Genomic DNA, 19,186 nt, shown 5'->3' on the forward strand with positions numbered 1-19,186 from the left:
AAACTTGCTTTTTTGAGTTACCACAGTTTAGTTTCAAAGCGACTATATGAGCAATTCTACAAATAAACGCCGATTAGGCGGCCAAAAAAAGATTTTTTTGGGGGGGGGGGTTCGTTATTTCTACATGAATTTTCAACTTTTTTACAACCCTAAAAAAGCAAGAAAAAATCGTGAACATGAAATTTTTTCTTTGTGACATACTTTAAATGACAAAATACCAATTTTAAATTTTGCCCGATTTTTTCAATTTACGAACTTTCATTAAATTTTTTTATTTTTGTTTCTTTATACTAAAATATAATCTTATAGTATGAAATCTTTATAAATACATTTTAGAGATACATTATAATAATATTATATTCATGTAAAAATTGTTTTATCTGAATAAATGGCTCAGATAAATCTGAGAATTGCTCATAGATATAGTAGTAGAATTGCTCATATATATATACAAGTTTCATATATATATACAATATATATATACTTGTATAAATACTGGGAAGCCTTGTTTAATAAATTTCTGTCTGTCAAGGTTTGTTCCTGGAGATACACTAGCTATTCTGAATAGTTTAGAAGCAAAGTAAAGTTAGTTAAAAGAGAGTTGGAAGCTAAATAAAGTTAGTTAAAAGACAGTTGGAAGAAAAGTAAAGATAGTTAAAAAAACAGTTGGAAGCAAAGTAAGTCCAAAGACCAGTTATCTGACCAGTCCAAAGATCAGTTGGAAGCAAAGTAGTCCAAAGATCAGTTAACAAAGACCAGTAAGTCCAAAGATAACAGGTCCAAAAGAACAATTACCACATTTTCACTGGTCCATTTATATGTCTCAATATATTTTTTTAGAGTAAAATAAGTGAATTTAAATGGAAAAATAGTATACATAGGAGCAGTAACGCTCAGAATTCTGATTTATCGAGGGCAAAATTAGGAAAATTCGCTACAGGCCATTGGCCAGTTTTAGTATTATAAATATTTTTCTCTCTTTAAAATATGTGGCCACTTTTTAAAAAATTGAAAATTTTAAAGAACTGTAATAATTATAATGTGAGGCAAGAATTCTAAAAATATGGTAAAACATTATAAATTCAATTTTTAAAACGAATAAACAATTTAGGAAACAAGCATGAAATAAAGTAATTTTCAAATTTTCAAAATATTCTTAAACTCTATATTAAAAAAAAGAAAAAAAGAAAGAAACATTAAAATGTATTTTGGCGAAAAGAGTGGTGACTGGAGTAGTCAAATTTTAAATCACCATTTGTTATATTTAGCCACACTGTGGTCGGTGGCGTCCATTATTTTTGCACTATAATTATTTGGAAACATGCTATTTTTTGAAAACTTACAATTGTTAGTTTTGCAACTTACTCATATTAAAATTGTAGGGGGGTTGATAATTTGCATAATTTCAGCCAAAAAGGCGTGGAGTTCAAAATTAACAAAAATATGATTACGTAATACTTTAATGGTCCCTAATATTAAATTAAAAATAATGACCGTCCTAATGTAAAGTAAAAACTATTATGCTATTTTCTATTCCATAACATACTGACTCCTAAAAGAAGGTCCGGACTCTAAAGAATTTTGGACTCTTGTAGAGTTTATAGTGTAAATGGACAAAATTTAACCTAACAAACGTCGATAACTTATACGAACTTCAAAACTGAAAAATGGCACATTATTCGTTAGAAAGCGTAATGCCATATGACGTCAAAGCAGATTTGAAGAATAGATTGCATAACATGCCAATTTCTAAAAAAAGGTCCGGATTCCTAAGAATTTTGTACCCTTGAAGAGTTTTGACGTAAATGGGCAAAATTTAACCTAACAAACGTCGATAACTTTTAAGAACTCAAAACTGAAAAATGGCACTTTATTCGTTAGAAAGCGTAATGCTATGTGACGTCAGAGCAGATTTGAAGAATAGTTTTTCTTCAATTGTTCGTAACATTTCCCATTTATTCCTAAGCATCGCCTCAAAACAAACACGATTCAACAAATAGCGTCAAAAGTGCGATCAAAAGGTAAAAAAAATACACTTTGTGTGCAAATTGTAACTAATCTGCTACTCGTATGTTGATTCAAGGAACCGAAATCTGACACCCTGGTTGAAATAATGATGATGGATCACAAAAAGACATCTGCCACAGCAAACACTGTGCTTAGATCGCGTGACATGCGTGTGTGCGCGTCCGACGGCTCAATCTTGTCATTTGTCGAGCGCATCTGCATCTATTGTTTTGCGCTGACTTTCCAAAACAATGACCAATCACCTTACGGCTTAATTTCTCTTCCTTGTCACTCAACTGCGTTGGAATAGCGAACAAACATTTCTGCGTAAAGACGGCTCTAATCCTCTGCATGTCTGATAATATGACATATCATACGCACCAATCAGGTGAAGGATGAATTCTACAAGTAATGGCAAAATAAATAAAATAAAAATCCTGCCACAATAAACAGGAATAGATAATTAAGTAATCTTGGAGTTGACTCAACCGTTTTATATCCGTAACGGAAAACTGCTATTAACATCTCTTGAACTTTTTAGACTTTCGTATTTTACTTGTACGTCTAAAACAATTAATGATTTCGCGAATATCCTTGGATTTGCATGACACTACATATTGACTCCGGGGCACGAGCCCAAACTTCAGGATTTTAGTCTCAAGGAGTCGTTCAATTATTTTGTAAACATGTTTTCTTTTTGGATTCCCCCTTGATAAGTAACAAACCCAGAACTCTTGTCCGTTAAAACTCTTCGTAGAAATTTTTGGCTACTTTTTTTCCCTACAAATTCAACTCTTATTTTGAATTTGTTATTTCTCCACTGGTAATTTTTTATTTTTTACCCATTGGCAAAATGGGTCTTGGCTTGGATTTCATGGCGCCCTCACTTTTTAACTACAATAATCAAGAGTAATAGTAAACAGTGCACATGCGTTGCTATGGCGACCACTGCTGTTTGATAATTTTTTTAAATTTATTTTTTTTTACTCTTAATTTTGTTATGCATTAAGTTAGTGAGTTAATTTTTGAGATATGGGACCAGAGAGATCCCATAAATACTTCTTGAGTTGTGAATAAAAGAGAATTTCATCATTTGAACGATATTTTTGTTTTATTTAAGAATCAGAAATTCTAACCTACAATTCAAACTGGATCTTTTTCTATACTAATTCAGATGAATATCACAAATAAAGAGGGTCCAAACTGGAACCTAAATGGACATGGACATGGTCGCAAAAGTTAGAGTTGAAGCAAGAAAAAAACGATGCCAAGGCCTAAGCTTACCGAGGTTGAGAAAGCCAAGGCCAAAGAGATTAGACGGGAATACCTTAAGCCGTTACACACAAACTGAAAAACGAAAGGATTCCATTCGCAAACGCAAGCATGAAGCCCATCTCTCACAAAAGTACTGAAGTGATTGAGAGAATTGAACCCTACCGAACAGTGAATGGTGACTCTCCGAATCCCTTTCAAGTAAATATGAGAACTGGGTGTTGATCACCAGTTAGGGATAAAAGAATTCATTGTCAGCATACCCAATGACTTGCACAAGATCGTAGACCGTCTTCCACTCACGATTCATTCACTATTCATGTTAGATTAAAAAAAAAGCCTAGCTTTAGAATCATATTTCATGTATGAACTTGTGAATCCGAAACGGGTGTATGATGCAGCTTACAATCTCCATCAAAGACCATTGTACCAATCTGAAAATGTTAATATTGATCTCGATTGGCAGTTCACTGTCTGTCTCAGTCATCAAAAGAATTTACACAGAATGTGTCTGAGCGGCATTTAAATATGTTTGCGAAATTGTGCACCGAGCAGTTCAGGATTAACAGTTGAAGATGTTCAAGATGAAAACACAATAAAGTTTATTTGCCAAAAAAAATTAGACAACAACCATTTTGTCAAATCCTGTGAACGCCTTGCAGCGATCACAATTTTCTTCATTTTGAAGTGAATCGTATGTTTTTAAGAGATGGATTTTTTTCTTTTTTACATTACTTTTTGAACGTAAAAAATCCTCAAAATTTTAAGATTTTTGTGTGCGCTTTTTAGACATGTTTCCCCTTCATGTATTACATGTTATCATCTTGCATTAATTATGTCAATTTTGAGCAATATTTGGCATTTAACAATGTTTCTTTAATTCGATCTATAACAATATCATTGTTCAATTACTGTTAATCATACATTGTTAAAATTTTTTAGAGGAACCAATTAATTGTTGGCGCGTAACAAAATGTAACGTGCATTGTTTAACAGCGGAATTCGTCACTTCTAAAGTTTAAGTGCCATCTGTAGGTGATTATTTTACAGTTGCTTAAACTATTGTTAGAAAAATGGCAAATGCGCTGAGATTTTTGCGAAAAAGGCTGTAAGTATCAGATATTAGTAATATTATCTTATTGTAGCATTAATTTTACTATTCTTTTTCCATATATTTTACAGCGAATAGAAAATCAATGCTAGCTTAAACTTCAATTTTAAATTCAACCGTAAATATTAATCCGAAATAGCTTAGTGCTGTTCAAAGACCGTTATAATATATGTATATATATATTAGTCGTTGAGCAGACGACTACCAGTTGTAATTTTGAACCCAATCCAAATGTCAGGAAGCTCCTGGATTAAATATTAGAAAACATTTGCTTTAGTGGAGAACTATTTATTGAAACTAACCCACATTTACGTTACATGCAGAAAGAAACCACGAAAACCAGTAGTTAGCTTGATAGCAAGGGGACTCTAACCTCTGGTCCGTCTACCAATCGCTGGGATTCGAACTCGGTTCAGCTTATTCGAAGGCGCCCTGAGCCATCACGGCTCATTTCTGGAATTTGTATAAAATCATTTGTCAGTCAAAGGTAAATATTGTGGTAAATACAGTGTATGAAAGGAGTACTAAAACATGTTTTCATTTTTAGTGCAAAAGTGTTTAAGAAGGGAGCGAATACGGATGAGAATTACTTTGAAATAAGAGATTGGAACGAAGTTCTCAGGGAACAAATGGCAACCGAGTTGGAAATTGGAGAGTTTAAAAAAACTCGAAATGATAAGACGTTCCTTCAATGTGATAAAAGCAAAAGATGTAAAAAGTCTACCAAGACTTACGATGATGCAACTCTAGATGGGTTTTGTATGGCAAATGATGCAACGTTTGAGTTAAGAGCTTGGAATGAAGTTCTCAAAGAACAAATGATGGCTGAATTGATGATGTCTAAGATGACTCCCAGGGATGATACTCTTGATGATGAGCTTGTTGCAGAAAATAAGGAGATAAAGAACGCTCATAAGAGTGAGCTGGATGATATTGATACAATGGAACAGTTGCTACACTGGCTGATACGCTGGTAAAGATTCGAAAAAGACTTTCAGAGACGATAGACTTTCAAAGAGCAGCTGATGAGCGGTATACAATAGAAAACAGTTGATGAAATATATGCAATACAAACACTAGTAAAAATTCGAAAAAGACATCAAAAAGATTGTTAATGAGGTTTATATAATTGACACGCAAGTAAAAATTCAAAAAAAGACTCTCAAAGGACAGTTAATGAGTCACTCAATGGCGCAAAATTATGTAATATTGACAAATGTGTAAAAAAAAAGTCTAAAAATGATTGAGATAACATTTAAATTGAAATTGTTGCATTTGTAATAGAAAAAACTCATATAACTGTTTAAATAAATTATTTATTAAGCGTTATTTCGCATATCCTTTTTTTTTCTAATTTCATTTTCAATAAGTACAATATATATATATANTTAATTTAAATATTAAGTATAATTTATAGGATATATACTTTCTTTATAATGCCATTACATATTTCTATTAATATAGAAAGTTTCAGAGCTTTTTATTCACTTTACTTTTTTGGGATTTTATGAACTGAAAAATGACAGTTTTCGTGAGAATGACCCATATATATATATGCAGAAATCGCAATGAAAAGTTGCTCACACGATATACCATCCTTTTCAATTTAAAGGTTCATGTTCCTAAAATTGGTGAATATGTCATTTACTTTTTTTATTTTGATTTGGACAATTGAAAGCTTAGATTGCTGTCAAATTCAAAACAAGTTTGGTTTTAGTAATCAATATTTTTTTTAAGCAGAGAATTTATTTCTTACTTTTATTTCGCGTAATACCTTTATTTTATTCACCTCATTAAAACGAATAATTTGAAACGTTTGGTATGAATTAATTTTTTATAAGTTTATTATTCTTACTGATTCTGATTGATTATTATTCTAACTGACCAGTTGATTACTCTAACTAACTGAACACTTGGTGATAAATTGAATATTGTTGGAACCAGCTTTATTTTGTTTCTATGCTACAAGGATAAATTGCTGAATTTCACGCTGTGTCTATGCAAATTATAAAATATTAAGTAGCTTGCAAATCATATTTCAATACACAACTCATCATTTCTAACTCAACGGGTGTGGGTTAATTCTTAGCGATCTTTGACAACAGCGAGTAAAGAAACTTTCGACAATATTCTTATTTAATTTCAACCCAATTATAAAGTGAAAAAGAAAACTATATTTGTTTTCGTTCTCCTTTTCCTTGAAACTTTTTCAAAAGAATAATTGCCTTGATGCAGTTGACAGTTAATATGATGGATCTTCCTAACCGCAGAAAAGAAAAAAGAGTTGTTGGCGTTAAAACCCTCATCATCCGGCCATGTTTGTTCGCCAATTGTGATATAAATAACAAAAGAATAACCACTTTAAAAAGAATCTCGTACTTTTTAACAGTCTGGTATTAAAGTCTATCAACAGGGCTTTTCCATAATCTTCTTTGTAGAGAATCTCTTCATTTCAGAAGTGTGAATGGCATAAAATGGTTAATTGGTAACAGGTAGTGGGTTTATAATAGGCACTTAAGTGATCGCATCAGATTTGGATGATCGATTCCATAGAGGAAGTAGCGTTTTTCTTTTGTGTGTTGCCTTACCATATCAAATCTTTGCTTTAGACGCGAAAGACAATAAGAAAAATATTTGCATGCTTTTGTATTGAGCCTATAATAACACTTTTCTAGAATTTTTAGATTTAGAACCCCTTGGGATTTTGTATCAGTTTATTTTAAAAGACGTTCTTTTTTGTTGTTGTAGCATCAGCTTTGAATGTATTGGGTTACCCATTAAAATCCAGCCGTTATTTATATGTTACCGTCCGGAATCAAGAGAATATTGACTTTCTCCAGTGAATGTAAACAATCACATAGTCGCTTTGGTGAATGTCCGAAATATTTGTCATTTCTGATTTGATATTAATTTATTCGTTGATATAATTATATTTATTCGATATTTGAATATCTGGTCAGTATAGATTGGGAGAAACATCAGAGTTCGGTTAAATACATATTGGGCAGTGGCACTTGACCTTAAAAAACATAGATGTAGGGCATACCGGGCAGGGGCACTTAACAAGATCTAGTATATATTTCGGACATTAACCAAAGCGACCATGTGATTGTCAACATTCACCGGTGGAAGTCAACAACCACCGATTTCGGTCATTCATAGTAACATATATATTCAATTTGTAAAAAAATGGTTCATATCTTCAGTTTCTAAAAAGAGGAAAAATACATATTTGCTTTCTAAAACGTAGTCAATATAGATTCATTTTCAAGTAGAATTCGGTCTCTAAAAATGATTCAATATAGATTTATATCAGTTTAATAGTAAAATTTAGTTCCTAATGACGAAATAAATATACACTCAGACTCTAAAAACAGATTCGTAAGTTCTAAAAAGTCATTCAATTTCTGAAAAGTGCGTTGCAATGCAAACATTGCATTGATGCAAACGTTAGTGTTCGGAGTACCGGTTAAATGCATACTGTGCCTGTGTGTAAAGTTAAGTGCCAGTGGCACTTAATTTAAAAAAAAAACATCAGTGTATACCGGGGCCTTCTGGATTGGGTTCAAGATTACAAGGCTACAGAGTTGAAAATTAGTAGTCATAAACCCAAAATTGGATCTGCTGTTCAACGACGGTTATAAAATATGCAATAATATTAATAAACTCAGGCCAAAATGAATTTGGTCAAGATTTAGCTATCATAATTGAGCGAACTAAATCGACAAGAGTTCTGCGCGTTCTTTCTGCCGTTCCATTCTGTTGCGGCGTATAAAGGGTACAGCAGCGAAAGTTTGTTGCCATTTTTTTTCTTCAAAGTGTTCTTAAAATCTTTGTTTACATATTCCAGTCCACCATCGCTTAAAACTGCTTTGATGGTATTCTCTGTTTGGATTGAAATTCTTAAGCAACAGTTTCTTGCTTAAATAAACTTTTTTCTACTTGAAGAAATCATCTATAATAGCGAGAACCCCCTATGAATATTTTTTTCCATGGACCCACAAAGATCGTTATGAATAATCTCAGCAACATCTTTCACACGCTGCTGATGATACTGGAGTGGCAACCTATACTTTTTTTCTCTTTATATACAAGGAAGGCTCCACACACACACAAAAAAAAAAAAAACAAACATTATTGATTTTTACATCAATGCCACGAGATTGTAGTGCATTTTTAACATGCAGCATATTTAACTGTCCAACCCTCTCATGCCACAGCTGAAGAGAACTTCTAATAAGCTTCAGAATGAAATACGCCATTGTATACTCAATAGAAAGCAAAATATTGCATAATTTAAATAAATTTCCACTGCGAATTCTAACAGCATTTTTGGATATTAAAAATTCGTACTTATCATTCGTTACCTGCATCCATGATCTTGGTTTATTTATTTATTTATAACTGTCGATGAACAGTCGACCCAATTTCTGGGTTTACTACCACTACTAATTTTCAACTCCGTAGCCTTGCAATCTTGAACCTAATCCAGAAGGCAAGGGAACTCCTGGATCGAGTATGGGGAGAAATTTGCCTGCGTGGAGGACTTTTTGATAGAACAATTGCGTTACTTGGCGAGGAAAACAACGAAAACTCCCATGGTTAGCCTGGTGGCATGGGGACTCTAACCCATAATCCGTCTACCACTGAGGATGTTTCACGCCAGCTCTGTGGTGGTTGCAAGCCGGATGGGGAATTCGTATCTACTGTGATTCAAATCCGGTTCACCTCATTGGAAGGCGAATGCTCTATCTCCTGAGTCATCGTGGCTCTGGCAACTATTTCGATAAAAAAAAAACTTAAAAAAAAAGAGAAACGTATGTAGAATCAAAAAATAAATTTGGTTCACGAAAATTTTCTTACGTTTGGTTTTTATTTTTAAACGGCCTTTACTTAAAGAAACAACCCTGGTATTTCTATAGTTTGCGCTTTTTTCAAACTTTTGTAGTTACACTTGGTGACAAAATTCTCAAAACGTAAATAAAATCATTCTCGGAAGCCATAACCTGATAAATTTTTGTGCAACAAGGGAAATGCAGACTTAATTCTCGATTTTAATAAAGCAGCAAAGTTTAAAATGTTTTCAAACGGAAGTTAAAAAAAGAAAGAAAAAAAAGAAAAGATTAATTGTAAAAAAAAAGACTTTCCTGCAATGAAACAAAACTATTCATTTCTTTAAACTTCTGATTCTCTAGGTTGAAAGACGGTCATAAAAAAGTTAATGTTTTTATGAGATATAAACATTTTGCCAATATTTTCTCACATTTTTGTCATTACCGCCTTGGCGAAACATCTTAATCTGTCAGAAATAACCATCATCAAAACCATTATTCAATTTTTGGGTCTTGGAGACATTAATTTAGTTTCAAAAAGGATATAACTCGTTCGTAAATATAGAAGGTTGCGACGTAACTCAAAACCATTAAGTGTAGAAGATTTTAATAGTCTGTGGAATACTTTTTATGACTCAAATAAAGCCAAATAGATCGTTTTGTCATACAATCAAGCGTAGAATCAAGAAATGTTAATTGCTCTGGCAGCAACTTAAGGCTTCTTAATGCTTAGGTAGAAGCCTAAATTTTTATTTTCTGTAAGTTGCATGAAAAATTTGACATTTTCCTTACTAAGCTGTAGAACTGTTTGTAACTACGTCTTAAGTATTTTGTTGTAAATTATTTAATAAAAACTTTATTAAATATGTAAAATAAAAAAGATTTTAAACAAAAAGTTTTCCAAACAAACGAAGGCAGGAAGACTTAATTTCTTTTTTTATATTTTGTTTCCAAAATTTTGATTTTTTTCTCTTTTTTTTCGTAAACATAGTTGATGTTACGCTGGTTGCAAATATGCCACAATTTTTTATTAATCAGATAATGATTAACTTCAAAAATGGAATAGATGAGTTTTCATCTTTCGGAAACTATATAACCGATTTTGATCATTTCAGGATTCGGTCACTTAAATTTTCATCAGTTTAACTAAGTTAAAAACTCCTGATAAATTTTTCTAGCAATCCGTTGCAAATTTTCCCTTCTAGTAAGAAAAATTTTCAAGCAATAGGTATTAAATATTTTTTTTTACATACAATTAGCTTAGGATTACCACGTTTTCTAAATCCAAATTTTTTTTCTGTTAATTTTTTAAGACTATTTTTCGAAGGTTACGTCGTCACAAGAAATAATACTTTTTTGCAAATAATTTGTTATTTTCATAACTGCTACAAGTTTGTAACTGTTACTCATGGCTGTTAGGTCAAGTTTTTCTTATTTAAGGCCAACGTTGTCTAGGCTTATTCTGAAAATGGCACAAAATATCAATATGGAGAAAAGTCACAGTTTTGTGAAAATGAAAAGCATTTATGGTCGAATTTTTTAACATTTAACCCAATGCTTCATTATCTGGGCTTACAAAAATTTGAAAATTATGAGAATAAAGAGGTAATTTCGATAATTTTCATCTAGGTAAATATTTTGCCAAACTGGCAATTTTTAAAAAAGTTCAATAACTTCTAAAATATTTAAGTTATTTAGCCATTCTAAGACCAAGATAATTCTTCATGGCAAGATGATATATATAGTTTAAAATCATCGCTTTACTTCGAGTGTAAGTCACTTAAACTGTGGTTTTTTTTATATTTTGCTTGGCGACACATCTTCGAAAAATCATGTTAATTCTCGCTTACAGTTTCAGAGATAATGGGAAAAAATTTACTTTCCATGATTTAGTTTTTTAAAATTTTTTCATGATTTAACTTTTTCGGACTAATTTTACAAATTTCGTATGTTCTGTCTCTCCTATATTAGCAAACAAAAACCCGAATAGTTACAAGAAAAAGTAAACAAATATTTAAAGAAATCAGAGAAAATACGTTTAGGGAACTGATTTTGCAGCATAAGACATCCTTTTATTAAACAGTGTATTTAATTAACAGTGTATTATCCTTAAAACATTAACATCGTATCTGAAATAAAAAAAATCTGATTATTAGATGAAAAGTTATAAAGAATAGATTTATTTTTTTAATACTTCGTTTTGTTTATTTTGAGAATATTTACTTTAATTATCAATTTTAAAATTTATTGCAATGAAACTGGCTGATACGTTATCAGTGACAAATTATTCTACACCAATAGTCTAGAAATAAAACCTTATAAAAACTGCTTGTGGTGGTCAGGAAACAATTGAAACTTGTATTATAGTTAGCTCATTAGAAATTTGAGCTAGCTCTTAAGCTAGTTGGAAAATGGTCGAAACTTTGATTGACACTAAAACCTATTTGGAAATAACACTACCATAAATTCTGATTGTAGTGGTTAGAGAACGATTGGAACTTGCATTGTCGTCAAGCACGAAGCTCCGGAAGAAATTTGAAAGCTCTAGCAAGTCAAAAAGTGATCTTTCACCTATTGTATGGAATTAGCTATAGGCGTGAACATCTGTATTTATAAATAACAGAATTTATAAATTCTGTGTTTATAAATGCAAATAAACTCCTTGAGAAATGATTATATGAATGAGTGCATGATTAGCTCACCAAATAGCTCTCTCTTCTTGACCCCACGCAAACCTTTACCGCAGTTTACTGTTACCGCTATTTATAACGCTTCATTTTATTTCTGAAGTGAACAGTAGATGGCGGAACAAATCAGCGATGAAAAATAACTTCTCATTGACCTTTAAGAAATAACGAAGTTGTTGGTTATTATATACTTTATGAAGGGTTAATAAAAGTATAGATGCACGTCTTGCCCNGAAGAGAGCTGACGAGACAGGTCTGATGCTGTGCTCCGTCTGTTTCTTTTGGCAGTAACTGCCAAATACCGGTCTTCATTCGGCGTTGTAACTCGGGGGCGACCTTTGCTGTAACGTCTACTCACCTTACCAACATCTTGCAGTCGTTGCCAAAGCCAGGAGATGACACTCTGGGTGATTCCAAGTTCCTCGGATACTTCCAGCTGGGTACGTCCACATTCCAGTCGTCCGATGATTCTGCCACGTAAAAAATCACCCAAATGCTTCCTTTGTGCCATAACATATGCGGTTATTGCACTGAAAGGCTTTTAAAGAGCTTGTGAACAATTTTACTTCTTTGCCACCATTCCTTATATACCCCTCTTTTACACTCTCGTCATTGTGACGCACTACCAGCGTCATCTAGTGGTTTCCTGTAATTTGCATATTCTTCTTCAGGATGTGTGCGATAATTCTACCGGTGAAATTTTAATTTCAGAGTTTGATTTCCGTGTGATTCTGAATTATCCTTAATTTATGGACATGAGTGTATATAACCGATTTTGATCATTTCAGGATTCGATCACTTAAATTTTCATCAGTTTAACTAAGTAAAAACTCCTGATAAATTTTTCTAGCAATCCGTTACAAATTTTCCCTACTAGTAAGAAAAATTTTCAAGTAATAGGTATTAATTTTTTTTTTGTGGGCATACAATTAGTTTAGGATTACCACGTTTTCTAAATCCACATTTTTTTTCTGTTAATTTTTTAAGACTATTTTTCGAAGGTTACGTCGTCACAAGAAATAATACTTTTTTCGAATAATTTGCTATTTTCATAACTGCTACGAGTTTGTACCAGTTACTCATGGCTGTTAGATCAGGTTTTTCTTATCTAAAGCCAGCGTTGTCCAGGCTTATTTGGAAAATGGCACAAAATATCAATATGGAGAAAAGCCACAGTTTCGTGAAAATGAAAAGCGTTTATGGTCAAATTTTTTAACATTTTAAACTTACCCTAATGCTTCATTATCTGGTCTTACAAAAATTTGAAAATTATAAGTATAAATTATTCCCTGGAGAAGGTAATTTTGATATCCCAGGGTTTGATTCCCAGGATAATTTTGATAATTTTCATCGAGGAAAAAATTTTGCCACACTGGCAATTTTTAAAAAAGTTCAATAACTTCTAAAATATTTAAGTTATTTCGCCATTCTGAAACCAAGATAATTCTTCATGGCAAGATGATATATATACAGTGGGTAAAAAAAGTCTCCGTACGCAGATACGAATGCAAATCAAAGTTTAATTTGTCACACAAAATTCCTAATGATAAAAATGAAAACTTAAAAATGTGTTAAAACTAATATTATTCAATATTTATTCATATTAAAAGATGATAATACTGACAAAATTAAATAATAAATCTTGAAAACTCAAAAAATGCCGTAAACATGGAACAAAAAAGTTTCCATACGGTGCCCTAGCACAAGAAAAAAGTTTACGAAAATGCAAAATACACTTACAAAAATGCATTTAATGATCAGTGGGTCCTCCTTTGGCCTTAATCACCTCTCTTAGACGTTTCGGCATAACCCCTACACGTTTTTTTGTTGTTTCTGGAGAAATATTACACCAAGTGCTACTAATGGCACTTTTGAGTTCAACTTTGCTTTTTATGTCATATTTTTTAAGTTGTCGGCCAATTTCTTCCCACAAATGCTCGATGGGGTTTAAATCGGGTGACTGGGGAGGGCAATGAAGTTGTTGTTTAAGATGGTAAAGGCACCACTCTTGGCAAATCTTAGAGGTGTGTTTAGGATTGTTGTCCTGATGAAAAGTAAATCCAGTTCCAAGTAATAGTTTCTCTGCGCTGGATAACACCTTTTATTTAAGAATATTCAGATATCCAAATCGATCCATAGTTCCCTCGATGAATTGCAAATTTCCTACTCCAGAAGAACTCATACACCCCCACATCATAACACCGCCACCACCGTGCTTCACAGTTCCGCATAAATTCTTAGTTAGCATTTGTTTGTTAGGTTTTCTTCACACCATAACTCAGCCATCTGACCCATGAATGTTAAATTTTGATTCATCACTAAAAAGAATGGATTCCCAAAAAGATAATGGCTTGCTTACATGCTTCTTTGCAAACTCGAGGTGATTTTTCCTGTTGCACAAACTTATATAGGGCTTCTTCCAGGCTGCACGTCCATGATAACCACTTTTTTTAATGACATTTCTCATGGTTTGAGTTGTGACTTTAATGTTGTAACTAACCATTAAATCAGCTGCCAACCACGGTGCACTAATTCGTGGATTTTCTTGAACTTGGCGTATGATGATGATTTATGCACGCGATTTAATTTGGATGGCCTCCCGGACCGATCCTTATTCTCAAGTGAATGAAGTTTACGATAACTTTCAATGATATATTGCACAGTAGACTTCGATTTTTCATTTCACTAATCCTTTTCATGGATAATTCATCTTTTCGCAATTTAGTCACTAATTCCCGTATAGCTCTGGGAACTTCCATTTTGAGATGATCAACTTTAACGATTAACTTTCTAACGTCAAAGATTTACTGCGGGCCTGTTTTAAACACGTCAGAAAGAATTTGCGTAGCGCGTACGGAAACTTTTTTTGCACTGCAATTTTCAATTTACCTTAGATATTGCAAATAATAAGCTTTTCTCGTTTTGTAAAAATGAAAGTTTGTAAAAATCTCTTTCTATAGACTTATACTAAACACACACAGACAGTATTTAAAGAAAAAATGCAATACTTTACTAATTATGTTCATTTATTCTTAAATTTAGTGACCGTACTGAAACTTTTTTTACCCACTGTAGTTTAAAATCATCGCTTTACTTCGAGTGTAAGTCACTTAAACTGTGGCTTTTTTTTTAAATTTTACTTGGCGACAGATCTTCGAAGAATCATGTTGATTCTCGCTTACAGTTTCAGAGATAATGGGAAAAAATTTACTTTCCATGATTTAACTTTTTTTTTTTTAATTTTTCCATGATTTTTTTCGGACTAATTTTTCAAATTTCGTATGTTCTGTCGCTCCTATATTAGGAAACAAAAACCCGAATAGTTATAAGAAAAAGTCAACAAATATTTTAAAAAAATCAGAGAAAATATGTTTAGGGAACTGATTTTGTAGCATAAAACATCCTTTTATTAAACAGTGTATTTAATGTCTATTCCTTAAAACATTAACATTGCATCTGAAATCAAAAAATCTGATTATTAGATGAAAAGTTATAAAGTCAAGATCTATTTTTTTAATACTTCATTTTGTTTAGTGTGAGAATATTTATTTTATTTCTCAATTTTAAAATTTATTAAAGCAAAACTGGTTGATACGTTATCAGTGACAAATTATTCTACGTCAATAGTTCAGAAATAAAACCTTATAAAAACTGCTTGTGGTGGTCAGAAAACAATTGAAACTTATATCATAGTTAACTCATTAGAAATTTGAGCTCTTAAGCTAGTCGAAAAATGGTCGAAATTTTGATTGACCCTAAAACCTATTTGGAAATAACACTACTATAAATTCTGATTGTAGTGGTTAGAGAGCGATTGGAACTTGCATTGTCGTCCAGCACGAAGCTCCGGAAGAAATTTAAAAGCTCTAGCAAGTCAAAAAGTGATCAAAATCGATTGCAAGATTCCTTCTTCCTAGACCAGAAAAGCGAGTTAACCCTTTATAGGGACGATGTTTTTCTAGTTATGATAGGCTAAAATATTTTTTTGGTTTGAGATTGATTTAAAAGAAAAAAAAGCCTTAGCTTTTTTTCTAAAAAATAATTTGATTTTCAAGATTATTTTTCTTGATGGAAAGGCGGGTGAGATTTTCATAATTTCACCTATTGTATGGAATTAGCTATAGGCGTGAACATCTGTGTTTATAAATACTAACAGAATTTATAAATTCTGTGTTTATAAATGCAAATAAACTCCTTGAGAAATGATTATATGAATGAATGCATGATTAGCTCACCAAATAGTTCTCCGGTGTTGGTCTCTCTTCTTGACCCCACGCTAACCTTTACTACTGTTTACTGTTACCCATATTTATAACGCTTCATATTATTTCTGAAGTAAACAGTAGATGGCGGAACAAATCAACGATGAAAAATAACTTCTCATTGACCTTTAAAAAATAACGATGTTGGTGGTTATTATATACTTTACGAAGGGTTAATAAAAGTATCGATACACGTCTTGTCCGATTAGCGAACTTTTACAAATTTCATGTACCCAAAACCATTGTTACTTGAAAATCATTTCAAGTTTATCGTCAAAAATTCGATCTATTTTATTTTTGATGTCGAAGAAAGAAAAATCTGGTAAAGCTTGTATTCTTCCTATTTTAAACTTGAAAAGAAAAACGAAAAGAAGAAAAAAAAAGTTATATTATTCCCGAATCGTCTCCACGATTTTGAATAGAGTTTCCGTTTCGTTCTGACACAAATGCATCAAATTACCGAAATAAAAATTTGCATGAAGGCGGCAGCAATCTTCCTTCTATTTCTCCCCCCATCGAATGTATCGTATGTTATATAAATTGCCCTTTTATGTTCTTCCCTAGAGANATACACGTTGCTTTGTCGAAAACCATCCCTCAATTAAATTTATTAATTAAGGAAAAGCAGCAGCAACCTTCATATTAAAAATTTTAATTTTAAAAATTTTGTATACTACTAAAATAATAAAATTAAATGTTTTCTAATAATTGATGCTTTTTGCAATTATTTTTTTTCACAGGGGGGTGGTCCGTGACTTCTTAAAAAATTTTAAAAGGAGTCCATTATATCAAAAAGGTTAAGAAACACTGATCTAGATTGCTCACTACTAACAATGTTTCCAATGACAATGCAATGGTTTATCAATCTCAACAATTTATCGGATCGCCAATGAAATTTTCGCCATTATAACAAATTTATCGCCATTTTATCCCCGCAGAGAATTTATCACCAATCAAATTTTCAACTTAAAATTTTCCAATTGCAACTGTGTCTGATGGCAATACAAATTTAATCACTTCCTGAGAAACAGAATTTTGAGCTATGCTTTGTCAAAGGTACTTTATCGCCAAACAGAGGTTTGACCCCTACGACTAGCTAGGTTGCTTGAATTTCAACTGTGCCTGCTGCCATTTAAAAGTAACACTTGTCTAATAAATGATGAAATTCAATCAAAATTTATCACCAATAAACTCATAACATAAACTAACAATCACAAACCTAAAAAGAGGAAAAGAATAAGACGAAATAAAGTTTTTCATGCGAACTAAAAATGAGAATTCAGATTTTGTTTTTTGTCAGACCTAAAACGAAAAACCGAACACATAACTGTCGTAATAAACTTCTACCACCACTGAAAATTCCCGTTCAAGACTTTAAAATAACTCTCTATGTTTTTCATTATTAAAAAGAAGAAAAAAATACTCTTTATGTTTTTCATTATTAAAAAAAGAGAAAAAAAATACTCTCTATGTTTTTCATTATTAAAAAAGAATAAAAAAAAATACTCTCTATGTTTTTTCATTATTAAAAAAAAAAAGAAAAAAAAATACTCTCTATGTTTTTCATTATTAAAAAAAGAAAAAAAAATATTTTCCATTCTGGACAGTTTAAAAATTTTAAAAATAACGCTTTTCTTATTATTTTCTTCTTCTTAGTTTCGTGTTTGTTGGTTTGTTCATGCTGGACATTGGCCAAAATTTAAATTATCGATAAGTTTTGCTTGCACCATAAACGCATCAGACGCATAGCTCTAGCTAATCAGAATCAGCTTCCTTGCTATTTAATTATATATCCGTCGTTGAACACGTGACCCAATTTTGGGTTTACGACTACTAATGTTCAACTCCGTAGCCTAGTGATTTTGAACCCAATCGAAAAGACAAAGGAACTCCTAGATCAGGTATTGGGAGAAATTGTGTCTTCGTTGAGGACTTTTTGATGGAACTAACCCGTATTTGCACTACATGGAGAGGAAAACCACGAAAACCTCCCACGGTTAGCTCGACTGCAAGGGGACTCTAACCCACAATCCGTCTACCACTGAGGAGATTTTACGTCAGCAATGCTGTCGCTGTGAGCCGGGTGCCGAATTCGTATCGACCAGTCATCGCTGGGATTCGAACCCGGTTGACCTCATTGGAAGGCAAATGCTCTATCACCTAAGCCACTTCGGCTCTTTCCTTGCTATTTTCTAATTTACGTCTAGGTTTTTTTTCTTCTTTAGAACATTTTGCGGTATTTTCTGCCTGCACAATATAGCGACCTCGCATTATAACGATCGATTTAGCCTAGTCAAGAAAGGTCGTTATATCTAGCATCGACTGTACTAAAAACATAGTGAAAACAATTTTCCTTTAATTGATAATTTCCCGTTCTTTCTTTTTCTTCTCCAGGGAAAAGAGACACAGATTATCAACCACACCCTCAACAGCATTGACACGTCTCTCCCGAAAACCTTCTATATCCACACTGTTTCTAGTTACCCGCGTGATTGAGACATCAACTTATTTCCAACAAAAGAAGACAATGGACACGTGATAGGATGACAGGACGTGTTGGAACATGACAGAAAAGGGGGAGATAATTATAATTCCACAGCTTAATTGAAATAACTTAGGAGTCACCGGGGAATTATTTCTGAATGTAAAACGTTCTCTGAAGTCGTGCTATTTTATTTTAGTTATTTAAGTTCATTAAGTTATTTCAGTTTTCTTTTTTCTTGGCACAAGCTGTACACTATTCGAATATTTAAAGTTTCAATTTTATTCCAGCTTTTAAGAATACTGAAATAACGAGAAGAATGCTGTAATTATTACTTAATTTCAATTTGAATGTCTAAAGTCTGCATCCTCTCCTTATATAAGCGTTAGCCGCCATCTTGAGTTTAGGAAGAGAGAGGTGATGAAAGGAGGGAATTAAAGAGATGCTATCTAGACGGGTGAGGTATCGTTTCCATGTTGTAATGTATTGTTTTGTATGCCGTATCAAATGAGAAAAATGTTATTCCATGCCAA

Source organism: Parasteatoda tepidariorum, chromosome 7 (genome assembly GCF_043381705.1).
Source record: "Parasteatoda tepidariorum isolate YZ-2023 chromosome 7, CAS_Ptep_4.0, whole genome shotgun sequence".
Taxonomy (NCBI): domain Eukaryota; kingdom Metazoa; phylum Arthropoda; class Arachnida; order Araneae; family Theridiidae; genus Parasteatoda; species Parasteatoda tepidariorum.